This window comes from Apodemus sylvaticus, chromosome 7 (genome assembly GCF_947179515.1).
Source record: "Apodemus sylvaticus chromosome 7, mApoSyl1.1, whole genome shotgun sequence".
NCBI lineage: Eukaryota > Metazoa > Chordata > Mammalia > Rodentia > Muridae > Apodemus > Apodemus sylvaticus.
The window spans coordinates 44,418,820-44,432,674 of NC_067478.1; positions in this window are offsets into that span (position 1 = coordinate 44,418,820).

Below are 13,855 nucleotides of genomic sequence, written 5' to 3' on the forward strand. Positions count from 1 at the left end.
GTAGATGTCCATTCCTTCTCTAGGTCCTCCGGCCTTCTCTCCTGTCTCTCCCCTCACCTGATCCCAAACCTCTCCATCCCATTATACTCCCAGTCCTCTCTCCTACCCAGTTCTCTCCCTCCATCTGCCTGCTAACACTTTTTTTTTTTTATTTTCCCCCTCTAAGTGAGATTCAAGCATTCACTTGGGCCCTTTCTTTCTTTTTTTTAAACTTATTTATTTATTTATTTATTTATTTATTTATTTATTTTAGCTTCTTTGGATCTATGGAGTTTGGTATGGGTATCCTAAACTTTATGGTTAATATCCACTGATAAATGAGTATATACCATGTGTGTCCTTTGGGGTCTGGGTTACTTCCCACAGGAGGATATTCTCAAGTTCCATCCATTTGCCTACAAAACTCATGATGTTGTTTTTAATAGCTGAATAGTATTACATGTGTAGATGTATCACATTCTTTTTCCATTCTACAGTTGAAGGACATCTAGCTTCTGACTACCTAGCTGACTATCTAGCTTCTGACTATCTAGCTGACTATCTAGCTGACTATCTAGCTTCTGACTATTATGAATAAGGTTACTATGAACATAGTTGAGCAACTCTCCCTTGGTGGGGGGGGGGGTAGGAGCTGCTTTTTATTGATTTGGAAGTAGGTTTCTCAGTAAAGTCCCTTTAGGTTATGAGGGTATTCCCCCAACCACCCACCCATTCCTGCCTACCCATCCTCAAATTCCCCCACACTGGGGCATCAAGCCTTAATAGGACCAAGGACCTGTCCTCCCATTGATGTTCAACAAGGCCATCCACTGCTACATATGCGGCAGAAGCCATGAGTTGCTCCATATGTACTCATTGGTTGGTGTTTTAGTCCTTGGGAACTCTGGGGGCACTGGTTGGTCTATATTGTTGTTCTTCCTATGGGGTTGCAAACTTCTTCAGGCCTTTCTCTAACTCCTCCATTGGGGACCCTGTGCTCAGTCCAATGATTGGCTGCAAGCGTCCGCCTCTGTATTTAACAGGCTCTGGCAAAGCCTTTCAGGGACAGCTTTATCAGGCTCCTGTCAGCATGTATTTCTTGGCATCCACAATAATGTCCATGTTTGGTGATTGTATATGGGATGGATCCCCAGATGGGGCAGTCTCTGGATGGCCTTTCCTTCAGTCTCTGCTCCATACTTTGTCTCCATATTTCCTCCTGTGAGTATTTTGTTCCCATTTCTAAGAAGGACTGAGGCACCCACACTTGGGTCTTCTTTCTTGTTGAGCTTCATTTGGTCTGTGAATACTATCTTGGGTATTCCAAGCTTTGGGGCTAGTGAGTACATACCATGCGTGTTCTTTTGTGACTGGATTACTTCACTCAGAATGATATTTTCTAGTTCTATCAATTTGCCTAAAAATTTTGTGAATTCATTGTTTTTAATAGCTGAGTAGTACTCCATTGTATAAATGTACCACATTTTCTGTATCCATTCCTCTGTTGAAGGACATCTGGGTTTTTTTCCAGCTTCTGGCTATTATAAATAAGGCTGCTATGAACATAGTAGAGCACATGTCCTTGTTATATAATGGAGCATCTTTTGGGTATATGCCCAGGAGTTGTATAGCAAGTAATACTATGTCCAATATTCTGAGGAACAGCAAGACTAATTTCCAGAGTGTTTGTACCAGTTTGCAATCCCACCAACAATGGAGGAGTGTTCCTCTTTCTCCACAACCTTGCCAGCATCTTCTGTCATCTGAGTTTTTTATCTTAGCCATTCTGACTGTTGTGGGATGGAATCTCAGGGTTATTTTGATTTGCATTTCCCTGATTACTAAGGATGTTGAACATTTCTTTAGGTGCTTCTCATCCATTCGATATTCCTCAATTAAGAATTCTTTTTTTGGCTCTGTACCCATTTTTAATAGTTATTTGATTATCTAGAGTCTAACGCTTTGAGTTTTTTGTATATATTGAATATTAGCCCCCTATCGAATGTAGTATTGGTAAAGATCTTTTCCCTCTCTGTTGGTTGCTGTTCTGTCTTATTGACAGTGTCCTTTGCCTTACAGAAGCTTTGCAATTTTATGAAGCCCCATTTGTCTATTGTTAATCTTAGAGCATAAGCCAATGGCATTCTTTTCAGGAAAATTTCCCCTGCTCCCATGTATTCAAGGCTCTTCCCCACATTCTCTTCTATTAGTTTCAGTGTATCTGGCTTTATGTTGAGGTCCTTGATCCATTTGGACGTGAGCTTTATACAAGGAAATAAGAATGGATCAATTTGCATACTTCTACAAGCTGACTAACAGTTGAACCAGCATTACTTCCATCTCTTACCATCTCTTACACTTAACCTTTTCTTTGCATAAGTGTCTATGTGCTCATGACTTTTGCACATGTATGCCCAGTTGCAAGCACGTGTTTGTGCAGGTGGAGGCAGGAGACTGACCTTGAGTGTCTCCTCATTTTCTCCTTCACTGTCGTTTTTGAGCCGGAGTCTCTCACTGACTGGAACTCCCTGCCTTTACTTGGGTTGGCTGGCCACTGTGCTCCTGGACGCTGCATTTTTTTCTCTGCCCCTTCACATGGAGTTTGGGAATCTGATCTCCAGTCCTTGTGCATGTGTAGCAGACATTTTCCCTACAGACAGTCCTCTCAGTCCCCAGAATTTATTTATTTTGAAGAATATAGCCAAACACCCTGGTATGATTTTTTTTCAAGTAGCTATTATCTGAATTAGCATCTCAACACAGTGGGGAGGACTTGAAACTATTGAAACAGTGCAGCATATGATGCAGTTCATTTATAAATGTTTTGCATAGTGTAATGAAGAGATATTCATAAAAGTTTGTGGCTCTTGTTTTTTGTTGTTGTTGTTGTTTTGTTTTTTGCTATTAAGAAAAGTATCTTCACTGGGCCATGCTAGTACATGCCTTTTATCCCAGCGCTTGCGAGGTCAGTGGATCTCTATGAGGCCAGTTTTTGGACTACAAAAGTAGTAGACACTAGGTACAGAAAGAAACGCTGTCTTAAACAAAAAAGAAAGAAAGAAAAAGGGAAAGAAAGAGAGAAAGAGAAAGGAAGGAAGGGAAGAAGGAAGGAAGGAAGGAAGAAAGGAAGGAAAGGAGAAAAAGAAAAAGGAAAATATCTCCATTCTCACCATAATAATTATTGAGAGATAAGATCCCTGTGTAGTTAGTAGGTACCACACCCAGCTGTCATTCCCAAGCAGTCTGACCATAGTTCTTACACCTACAACCACAACACAATAGAGCATATTGTTTAATCCACAACCACTGTTATATCGATTCTTAGGTGAAGAAATTGGGGCCCAGTAGGGTTAGATAACTTTTAGCCTCCCCGCTTGTCTTCTGCTCACATGTGACAAACACATGGGTGAACTTTATACTTCCAAAGTCCTTACTCATCAGTGTTTCTGAGTTTCTAAAACCACTACAGCCTCTAAATGCAGACTGCTGCTAATCAAAACATGGAGTGTCGTGGCCATTTTACACAGCTGAATAGGGGGACAGACCATAGTACTGGCTGAACCTTACTAGTCTACTGGGGACGCTCAACCCACTATAAACCCAGTATTTCCACAACACTAATCACAGGACAACTGTCTGAAGCCAAACCTCTCCTCTGGCCCAGAGCTCTCCTGTCAACACTAAAGATGGCCTTCATTTCAGCAATCTTTACCGGGTCCCACAGCAGTTCTTCTGTCTGCAAGAGTGGCCACAAATTCAACCCAGGGACCCAAGGCTGTATTCAAAACAGGAACTACCCACAACCCTGAGTCAGAATTGTGTCCCCACAGAGTTCTTTGATCCTGAGAAAGGGGAGTCTCTGGCACTGAGGGAGAGAACAGTGGCTTAGTGATGAGAAGACCTTTGTTGCTGAGGTCTCTTCCCTGTAGAAGAGCTTTCTAAATTTCAGAGTGCCTGGTTCCTGCTGTGCTTCTGAGCCTGCCAGCCTCTGCCCCTAGACAAACCAGGAGGAGAATTTTGAACTCAAACACAAAAGCCCAGCAGCAGGCCAAGGAATCCACAGCTCGGGCCTGCTGGGAACCTCGACCAGTTCAGACACTGTATGTGTCTCACCCCCAACCCCCATTCCCATCTGGCTCACTGGAAGAGGCCAAAGAAAACAGTGCAAACAAATGCAGCAGGCCCATTGTAGCCCCTGCCTTGAGACAAACCCTGACCTCAACTTGTAGAGATTTTCTGCAGAGCATTTATTATTACAAGTATTTTCTTTAAGATGCAATGCTCCCTTTGTACAAGGTTTGAAAAATGGTGAGAGAAAAAATGTTCCAAGCTTGCATCTGATTAACAGGCTCATCACCTCTGTACCCTTCAGTTTAGTGACTCTGCAAGCAAAATCGTGGACTCAGTGAAACCGTGAACGCATGTTGTTTGGCCACGCGTGACTCTAAGACCAAAACCACCGCAGAAAGCTCTACTTTATTGAACTGCTTCTTAAAATGAGGTTGGGGGGAGGGGTCACTTATTTAAGCCAAATTCAAAACAGTTGCTCTTGGTACCATGAGCAGTTACATAATGTCTGAACGTTCACTCTTGACATCTCGACTGTGTTTTATATGACCCTTACTTTAACTTTGGACTGTCTGTTCAAACTAACTCATTCTCTGACTAATGTTTGCATTGACTTTTTGTGACTTTATTTTATTCTTTGAAAACTTCATACATTCTGGTATTGACCATACCTCAGTAGAATGTGTGTGTGTGTGTGTGTGTGTGTGTGTGTGTGTGTCTGTGTGTGTGTCTGTATGTGTGTCTCTCTGTGTGTGTGTGATATAATATAGGCATTAGGATATGTACTAAGTTTTGAATACTGACCCACTGATTCTCACTTAAATGTAATCATTCAAGGAAGAGCTATTTTTCAATATTGATAATGCAAGCCAGTGACTAATTCCATTTTCAGATTTTTCAGTTTATGGACATTTGTCATTCAAGTTTATAAAATAAAGTGATAATTCTCTTGTTTTTCTGAATATCACAAGAGTGACTATTCACAACATGACAGACATGTATCATAGATTTTTGTCAACTGGACACAAACATGGACATAATGGAAAGAGCAATCTCAGTTGAGGAACTGCCTTCAACGGCTTGGCCTCTAGGCACAGTCGTGAAGCATTCTCTTAGATGCTAATTGATACAGGAGAGCCTAACCCCCTGGAGGCAATGCCATCCTTGGGCAGATATCAGAGATAGCTGAATGAGCCCAAGCAAGCCAGCCTGGAAGCAGTGCCCCTCCATGGTCGGAGCTTTGGCTCCTGTCTCCTGGCTTACCTACAGTTCCTGCCCTGACACTTCTCTCAGTGTTAAAGTATTACCAGGACATGGTCAATGAAATAACCCTTTTCCTCCCCAAGTTGCTCTGGGTGATAATGTTTATTACTGCATGAGATAGCATAGTAGGAAAGCATGGGTATACTGGGCGATAAAATATCTACTTTTTTAAAACCCAAGAGTGAAGCAATAGCTCTTCCTTGAATGATTACATTTAAGTGAGAATCAGTGGGTGAGTATTCAAAACTTAGTACATATCCTAATGCCTATATTGTTCCCAAACCCACCGAACAAACTGTCCAATCCATCTAACAAAGGTAAAGATTTTTTAGAATTTCAATCAAGACACACAAAGCTCATCATATGGGACAATAAATGTTATTTTTTCAATATATGTGATATAAATAATTAGAACAAAGAACAACCCATAAAAACCTGTGTTTATCTCCCATCATGTTGGACTTGATGAGAGATGTCAAAATGATTCAACCTGAGGAAAGCCCTTGCCTGCAAAGGAACACAGTCAGAAGAGAACGAAATGGGAAAAGGGGGGAAGTTACTTCCACCATTTGCATGGATGAAATTGTATCTACATAATGGGTAGAGAGATGAAAGAGAAAGGTCTGAGGAAGGCATCAAACCAGGAATGTGCTGGCTGCTCTGTGGTTTGACTCTACTCACAACCCCAAGGATCATGCATTTAAAACTTAATCTTGAATGCAACCTTCAAGGAGTGGTTAGGTGACCAGGGCTCTGCACCCATCAATGGCTTGCTTGAGAGTAGGTTCTTCATCTTAATGAACACAGGTTTGGCCAGCCATCACCCTCATGAACGTGCTGTCTTGCTTTTCCACTCTCTACCTTATCAGACACAGAGCTCCACCCCTCACACATCTCACCCTCCATAGCTGTAATAAATCCCTGTTTTATGTTAATCAATCATATCTTTAGGAAGCAGCTAAAGCAGACTAAAACTGAAACTCTGCACTGGGTATAACAGTACCTATACAAGCATCTTTGTCAGTACTTAAATGAACACAGAGTGAGTTTGGGGAAAAAAAATGTTTGAAAAGCCTGGATTACCATAAATGTTGTCTTAGGAATATTTCTTCCAGGAGCTCAAGAGGAGAAAAGAAATAAAGACAAATTCTATTAGTTACTTTTCTATTCTTATTATAAAACACTATGACCAAGGCAAGCTATAGAATGAAGAGTTTATTTGTCCACACAGTATCACAAGGACAGACTCCACCATGGCAGGACGGCACCACAGCAAGTGGCGCAGAGCAGCAGCAGCAGCAGCAGCAGCAGCAGCAGCAGGGCGTCGACAGATGGCATCTTCAATCCCAAAGAACAGAAAGAATAAATTGGAAGTAAATGAAGTCTGCGCACTCTCAAAGTCTGCTCCCAGTGACATACTTCCTATATTAAGGCCTCACCATGTCCCCAAACAGGGCCTCTGACTGGGGACCAGGCACTTTAAGCATGTGAGCCTATAGAGGATGGACAGTTCTCATTCAAGCCACCATGCAATGCGATATCAGAGATGGGAACCTTAAAGACTACTTATGTGGTCATAATAGAAATGCCAGTAAAGGCACCAGGAGACATGGCTCAGTCAATCACGTGCTAACTGTAGAAGCATGTTTGGATTCCCAGCACCCAAGTGATCACAAGGTGGGGGTTGTGGAAACAAGAGGATCCCTAAGGCTTCTTGCCAGACCATCTAGCTGAATCAGTGAACTTCGGGGTCAGTGTGAAAGTGTCTCAGAAAGTAAGGTGGAGAGTGAATGAGGAAGGCACAAATCATCAACCTCTGGCCTCCGTGCACACAGACATAACTATGAATATGAACACATGAATGTGTGTGTGCAAGTATAGGCATACATGCACATAAAAAAGCTAATAGGAAATGCTATATTCCTATTTATAGAAATAAATAATACAGGTCTCTCTAATTGGGATCTCAGTTTGAAAAAGTAGGGAAATTATTGAGAAGTAAAATAAAGATTATCTTGTATTCATAGTTGAAAAAGAAAAAAGAACAGCAGAGTCGAGTTTGTGGTCCTGGATTGCCTGGAAGCCAGAACTCTAAAGATGAACTGGGATATCTAGTGACCAAAGAGGTACAAAATACTGAAGGTGCTAACTGCCTCCTTTGTCCCAAGATAGTGAAATAAGAGAAGAAATGAGATTTAAAGGGAAAAAAATCTCTATTTGAAAAAAGTAGAATAGAAAAAAATTCTAGAAAACTGTCAGCCTATGCATCAATGTACTTTCTAGGTTCTATTCATCAAGACAGTAGGGGAGAAAAACAGGTTTACCAGAAAGACATCTACAGGTCCAAAGCCTCAGAATTCACGGCTTTGTGCTACCTTGAAAATTTGGCCCTTGGGTCCTAAAATACCATTGGGTCTCTTGCTTTTAGAATCATATGCCATAAGTCTTTACCGTGTTCTTTGGCAGGAGTCAGTGAGTTCCTTCTACATGAATGTAGATTACAATCTCTAGGGAGTCACAGTGCAGCCAGATGTCAAAAGGTGTTACCAATGTTGAGCACCAACTAGCTACCCATTACTCACCTCGATAGCCGTATTCTAGAATGTCTTCTCTCTGTGTCACAGAACTGGACAAATTAATTCTATGTCTATTGCCAGGTGTGTCCTGTTTGTCTAACATTGACCCTCCAATCCACAGCTGGGGAACACAATGACAGGAATCTGGCATGTGGGAAGGACAGCTGGGAAGAAAGAGGCCCACAACCAGAAGAAGCAGAGGAGGCTGCGAAGAGAACTGAGTGAGGCCTGGACCACATGAGCAATGTTCATGACAAACGCTAGAAAAATACATTTCAGTGCAGAAGTAAATTACTTTTATAATGTGCTTTGTATAAAAAATACTCATTTCACAATTAAATATAATACATAAAATCCCAATTCAGATTTTCTAACATTACCATTTAACCCAGGGCCATTTTTAGCAAATCCTTTAGAAGACTTTGCTACTTAAATCATTACTCTGTTTCGGTTCCAGAGGTTTTGTTTCCTTTAAATAATTGCAGAGATGCCAGATCAAATTAGCCTTCAGCTCCAGAGAGTGGGAGCTTCAGTGAGTAAAGACGAATGTTCATGACAAATTGGTTAATACAAAGCGCTCTGGGGGGAACAGTGGCTCGGAGTGTCTGCCACCGCCTTTGGCAACCTGAATTTTTCCTTCAAGAGCTGAGAAGCATTTCTGAACTAACCATACCTCATTATACTGAGCACATTCACACCCCCATTTAACTTAAAACAACAACAAATAAACCAATACAGACTTTGCTGAAAGAAACTGGTATGGTTCTGTCATTATACGTCAAGATTTTTCCTCAACCAGTGAGTTGTAGCTTGTTGGTTAGCTAGACTAATGAGCAAAAACCTTAGCATTAAAAAAAAGAAGAAGAAGAAGAATGCACCTAAATTAATGGAACTGAGAACTTAAAAACAAGGATTGAAAATGCCTAATACGGTGTCCTACCTTGATTTTTTTTTATTTGATATATTCTTTATTTACATTCAAGAGATTTTCCCTTTCCTGGATCCCCACTCTCTGAAAGTCCCATAAGCTCTTTTCCCTCCCCCTGTTCCCCAGTCCACCCCTTCCCACTTCCCTGTCCTGGTATTCCCAGACACTACTGTACTGAGCTTTTCCAGGACCAGGGGCCACTCCTTCCTTCTTCTTGGGCATCATTTGATATGTGCATTATGTCTTGGGTATTCCAAGCTTCTAGGCTAATATCTGTTTATCAGTGAGTGCATACCATGAGTGTTCTTTTGAGACTGGGTTACCTCACTTAGGATGATGTTCTCCAGTTCCATCCATTTGTCTAAGAATTTCATGACTTCATTGTTTCTAATGGCTGAATAGTACTCCATTGTGTATATATACCACATTTTCTGTATCCATTCCTCCACTGAGGGACATCTGGGTTTTTTCCAGCTTCTGGCTATTAAAATTGGTTACAAATTAATGGAGGGAAAGAAGAGTTATGGTAGTGTGTGCAAATAATGCCTTCCATAGTAAGAGCTTTGGGAGCATTTATTGCTGTGATTTGGGCTTCAGCTGACATTACTTGTAAACCTGGAGATCAGGTGTGACTTCCCAGGGCCTGGTATTAGCATCAGTACCAGCCCTTTGTCAAAACTCCTTGCGATTCCATCTGGCAACTAGTGCTAAGACACTGTGGCATGGAACTAGGCACCAATGAAACAAATTTCATGTTATAAACCTCTGGAAAGCAAACCAATCTAGCTCTATCCTCAATGGTCAGGTACTATGCACATGAAAGAGAAAAACAAGAGCTTAACAGTATCAACTCAGGAACTATCAGTTAGATCAAACAGACATGTGCAGATAGGTTCAAGGTGATTCTGCAAGGGAGGGTCGCAAAGCCCTAGGAAATTGACCCAATTTTATAGGATGAATGAGAATGTGCCAGGCACAAAGAGAGGAAAGGAGTAGTCAGTAGAGAGACAGATCTATTCAAATTCCAAGAGCAGGAAAAAGAGTAAAACTCACTGCAGGCTGTCGAGCATTGAAAGTGTTTAAACAGAGGATAGACTGAAGAGGGAACTCAACAGATTGGAAGGATCCTCGAATCCAAGCCAGGAAATACTGATGCTTCCCTGCAGGTGAAAGGATACATTATAGGAAAGAGTAACATGATATCTGTAACATATTTATCCTGACCTCACAGAAAGGACCCTAGCACCCAGCAAAGACCCAGGCTCTCTCAATGACGATCCCTTACAGATCCTTGATCCAGTTCTCCAGAGAAACTGAAGATGGATTAGAGAGTAAATTCTTAATCACAAGCTAAACTAAGCCATGAAATTTGTGGCGAAAGCTTCCCTTTGCAATTTTCCTTCCATGAAAGAAAATAAAGGAATATTTTTGATCGCAGCATTCTATACTAGATCCATACAAGATTTTATATAAAATTGTGCTGGGGACGGGGGCACGTAAAAGGGAGAGTGTGAACTTCACAGATAAAAGAAAATGACTCTGAAAATTATGTTAAGAGAGTGGTAGCTCAAAATTGTGTGTTTCTTAGCATAACCTTTTCTGAACCGTTTCCTTCACAAATTACTGCTGTGAAGAACTGCATATTTACAGAAGACCCTGAATGCTGCTAGCAGCTTACAAGGATTTCAAGCATTTGCTGATGCCCTGGGGTGGGAAAAGTACTGTTTTAAGTCTTGTTTTACAAATGCAGGATTAATTCTAAGTATGGAGAACTAGTAAGAGTCTTGCATTTTACTCGTCCAGAGAGCTAATGTGTTAGCTTGTAACAGTTTAATCAAAATTTGTCGAAGACTTGTTCAGGTCCCTCTACCCGCTCACCAGGAATAAAGTCCTTTCTTAATGTCAGAATATGTCAGAATACTGTTGCAGAATATCAGCATTTTCCTTCGCCATCTTGCATAACCCAGTTCCTATAGATTCTATAGAACAGATCAACTCACAGAGGGCCAGGTCAGACATTCAGGCAGTTGTACGGCAGAAGCTGTATAGGTTACAATCCTTTTTAGTTGGCATTACAGAGACTAGTTTTATGGACAAGAAGCATGCCTGCCTTTTGCTGTGAAGGAAGACACTGTATCTTCCAAGATGTTAGTTATTATGCAAAAGTCTGCTTTGAGTTGGTAATTTTTAAATTTTATTTATTTTATTATGTGTATGCTCATAATGTATTTTGGGGGACACGTACCCCGATGCACACCCTGTGGAGTCCAGAAGACAACTTTGGAACATTCTTCTTCTTCCACCTTTGTGTGGGTTCTGGAAGTAAAACTCGGGTAGCCAGGTTTACACACTGATCCATCTCATTAGTTCATGCGTGGTGGTGGGGGGGGGCGGAATCTGTGTGGGTCTGTGTGTGGCTGTGTATATACATATATGTATATGTATGTGTACTGCATATGCATGTATGTGTGTGCGTGGATCCAGACATGCCCATGCTACAGCGCACATGTTAAGGTCATAGGACTACCTCACGAATGAGTGGTCACTTTCTCCCTTGTTTGTGGTACAGTCTCCCCTGTGTCATTTGCTGCTGCATGTCTCAGGATAGCTGCTCCACTGACTTCCAGAGACTCTGCTGCCTTCACCTTCCATCTGATGTTGGGAACGCTGCATTATAAGACCACACCTGTTGTTCATGGGTTCTGGGCAATCAAACTCAGGTTCTCATGCTTGCGTGGCACGAATTTAAGCCACAAACCCATCTTTCCAATCCCTTTCTAAAGATCTTTGAAACAAAATCTGAACAAAGGCAGTCTGGCCACTAACTGTAAGAAAAGGAAGAGAATTGTAAATTCCAGTATAATGGTAAGTTGCCCGAGTTCACATAATTAATTAGTGACAGAACTAAGATTAGAATGTAAGTCTATCTGGCTGGCCTGGCTAAGTTCTACCTACACTAGAAGGATGTTGAGCAGCAGACCAGTCTAAATGGTCTTTAAATCTGTGGAAAAATCCAGATCTTCTAGGCATTTTAATAGATGAGGAGACAAGAAGATCCTTAGATGTCAAGATATTGGTGAAGACCTCTCTAAAGTTGGGATGAGGAGAACATTCCAGCCCTCTGGAGCACCACAGAGCTCTTGAGGCTGCGGAGGACAGTGTAAGCATATTAACTGTAATAGCCACAGGAGAAAAATATCTCGGATATCCTTGGATTCTACTTCTAAAGCAATGAGTTTTAATCCTAGCTTGAGTTAAACACTTGGTGAGATAAATTTAAGCACTGTTTATATGGTATAGCAGAAATTTATGGAGTAGAATTTTTCCACAGTGGGCTATTTCCCACCCGTCGATTCTCCATTTAGAAAAATTTTCATCATGAGGGAAATGGTCATGATTTGTATTCTTTTTAGAGACTCAGGATTTCATATTTTGCTACTCAGAAGGAAGAAATTTAATGCAATTGTCTACAACAACAGTCTACCACATCTGCTCTTGGGCAAGTTCCTTCTGCCATACCAGGCTTGTCACAGTGGACCAAGGGTAGGACTGCAGAGCCACACCCACTCCCTGAATTCCTACGTGTCTCCTCCTTTTCCTGATTGCTGCCCAGAATCTTGATGCAGTGATCAAGAGGCTGTGTTGCTGCAGTTTAGGGTCAAGGCCAGTGTAAACACCCACTTTGGCACCAGTGTTTAGTACAGAGAGACCAGGTTGTAAGTGCTAACACTATGCATGTCTTACTCCTTCATAACTACAGTGGCCACAAAGAAAGTTAAATAATGTTTTCTGACCTCTTAGGAGAAAAGAACTCCCTCCCTTGTAAATCAGAAACCATTTCATCTTATCTTAACAGGATAAGCCTTAGCAGGAATGTTGGCTTTCAAAGTTTTAGACTCAGGTACATAAAAACATAAAGGTTTATTTTATTTTATTTTATTTTGTTTTTTTCTGTTTGTGCAAAAGCCAGTTTCCCGGTTCATGTTCTGCCCATAGCCATCTCCACAAATGAGGCCTTCTGGAGATTTCTTTCTGATTCTGAGGAACAAAGTGTTAAGACCATCCTGGGTCAGTGAAATCATCTTTTTTGTCTTAGATCATGCCCCAAAATAGGAGGAGATTAAGTCTCCTTTCCAGGATTTGAAGTCTGTCCTGAACCCGCAGCCCAAGCAGATGCTGGTATGCTGCCTGGTATTTGGGGATTTCTTACTGATGAATATGATACAGCCAAAGCCTCGCTTGGCTGCAAAGGAAAACCAGAGAAAAATAAAGATGTGCTTTCATTGGTAACATATTGTGGGGTCAGGATGTTGTTCTAGTGACTCACATGAAAAAAAAAAGTGGTAGGAAAATTAAATTCAACCACATGACAAAGTGGGATGGCTCTCCCTCACAGTAGTTCCAGCCAAGGCTCCTTCTGGGTCAACTAGGTCTATGTGATGCTAGACTCTAGAGCAGGAGTTCTCAACCTGTGGGTTCCAACTCCTTTGGGGATGAATCATTCTTTCACATGGGATCTGATATCAGTTATCCTGCATATCATGTATTTATATTATGAACAACATTACAGTTACAAAGTAGCAATGAAAATGAATTTATGGTTGGGGGTGTCACCACAACATGAAGGACTACATTAAAAGATCGCAACATTAGGAAGGTTGAGGACCACTGATCTAAAGTCTCTTATAACCTTTATTTTTAAATCTAGCTAAAGGACTATGTTGCTTATTAAAATATAAACATGAAGGGAACTGCTTCAGACAAGTTATGAAGCATGTATGTTAGTTGATGATTTGGTTAATTAACAGTGTCTTGAAATTTTTGAATGTGTCAGTGTCTTCCGGGCATAGACACAGAAGCCACTTGATTCTTGCCTCTCCTTGGATTGGACATTAAATTTCCTTCCCAGCTGGAGTAGTTCCATTGTTATTAGGTGCGTGAGGAGACAGGTTAGAAAGAGTGTAAGTGGTTCATCCAGGCTATCTACTCCATCTTCAGAGAGTTGTGTGAAGTACAAAGCTTGGGAACTGTGAGTTGCTTG